The following is a 1,914-nucleotide window of genomic DNA, read 5'->3' as shown; positions in this document are numbered from 1 at the left end:
GAGTTATTGGAAGGTTCTGCAGACCAGCAAAATGCTCATCATTCGATCAAGTACCCCCCTGTTAAGACAATGCAGAGAAAAGCACCACAGGTCTCGGCCGCGCCAAAGCCGAAAGTGTGACCGCGAGTTCAGCTTGAGTGTGAAGCTGTGCGGACCCTCAGCCGCGGGTTCAAGTTCCTCGTGTTGGTGGGCGAGGATCGAAGGGAACGTCAGAGGAGCTCCCATCGAGAAGAGGCGTGAAAAGCCAGAAAAGCATCGAAGAGGAAATAAAGAAGTCGAGGTTGGCGGCAACCTCCACGAAAGTGGTCATCAAAAGGCGTAGGCCTGTTGATATCATACTCCCCCCTGGCCGCAATGTTGAGGCCGAGAAAGATCGTCTTGCTGAGCTTAACCAGTTTGCAGGTGGGCCTTTAGGCTTGCCGAAAGTCTCTCTGGTAGGAGCTGCGAGGGCAAGAGCTGGTAGGCCGTGACTCATCGTCTATATGTTGAGTATTGGCTTTGATTTTACAGGAGGTGAGATGAAGAACAACGGTGCCAAGACAGAGCCAGATCGCATGGTGAGATTTCATGACTGCTCGCTTCCTCAGCGTAGTGACTCCGGCACAAAGCCTCGCTATCGTTTAGTGACCATCCAGTGTTGTTGCTCAGCATCATCAGAGCTCCTCCGGGATTTCTTATTGAAATACGATTGAATATACTTTCTGGGGCGAGCCGGGAGACGTGGGAGTTGTAAACGATCCTTGCATAGAGTCTTTCGGTCACTTGCTGGAATGTGGTGGAACAAGTCGCTAAAGTACCCTCGCGCAAATATGTCGTCGAGAGGGGGAGAGAAAACAACGCTGTATCGATGCCGGGTCAGTTCAACGAACTGAAGAAAGAGATGGAGGCGAGAGAGGAGCGATTATTGCAACTATCGGGTACAGTTGAAGTTGAATGCAAGAGACCAGCCCCTCCTGCGGGAACTCAAGCTGCCCGCAATCGACTCAAAAGGATAACAGGTAACATTGTATACACCACTCTGCAATCTATGTTCTACTTCTGACTGGATAGGTTTCTCTCACGCCTCACTGTTCTCTTCTCTTGTTGCAGTAGTTATGTGAGGAATAAGCCCTTTCATAATCCCGTAGACGCAGTATTGCTGGTCCATTGGTATGTTAGGATATGGGAACATCGTATAACTCTTGGTGATGCTAGTTCGCGATAGTTGCGCCCATTCTTTGGGATTCTGTCTATCCTCAGCTCAGAGGAACGAGCTCCTCCAGCTCGAACATGACCTGCAGCGCCACGCCGAAGACCTCAACACTTTGTCTCAAGCCAAGCAAGCTGTTCGACAATCATGATGTCCATGTGTGTAAAATACTCATTCATGGTGTTGGAAACATTTGTGTTGTAAGTAGCAGAGCACAACTATCGATCGTACTTCAATGAGAGCTTGTTTCAATGTTGAGTAATTTGATCACCTGTTTCATGTTGAAGTTGAGGTTCATACTACGGAACTCAACGACGGTCGTTGATTATGGAACTCATGGAGCTGCTACTGCTATACGATTAGTTCACGGAGAAGCATGAAAGTATATCTTTAGCCACTCAGGTTTTCACAAGTAGAACATCGACCGCCTTCGTATATCATGGCAACTGAGCTTCTTTCGCTTAACAACGGTTCTGGCCATTGTGTGGGTGTTATCCCTCTTTTTTACACCTATAGTAAGCGTACCTGCTAGCGTGAGCTATACGGAGGGTCGCCCGAAGTGTACTATTCCTAAGATCGGTCTCTAGGTTAGTCGCAACACCTTTTGAAGGCCTATTTCGCGTTTATGTATGCCCCAATCAAGGACGAAGAATGGATGAGCATAGTCGACATTAACTAGGGACCAGATGGCGCATGATCATCATAATTGAGATACGGATGCAGCC

General features: G+C 48.3%; 1 protein-coding gene across 1 annotated transcript in view; it reads left to right on the top strand.

The window, feature by feature from the left end:
* Pmar_PMAR005811 (hypothetical protein) overlaps window positions 1-1,914 on the top strand; it is a gene marked incomplete at its 3' end in the record, with an annotated part of 13,167 nt that overhangs the window by 1,131 nt on the left and 10,122 nt on the right. The window lies entirely within an intron of this gene.

This window comes from Perkinsus marinus (genome assembly GCF_000006405.1).
Source record: "Perkinsus marinus ATCC 50983 genomic scaffold scf_1104296948436, whole genome shotgun sequence".
Lineage (NCBI taxonomy): Eukaryota > Perkinsozoa > Perkinsida > Perkinsidae > Perkinsus > Perkinsus marinus.
Note: the sequence above shows the minus strand (reverse complement) of the source record. Positions and strands in the feature narration are given on the sequence as shown.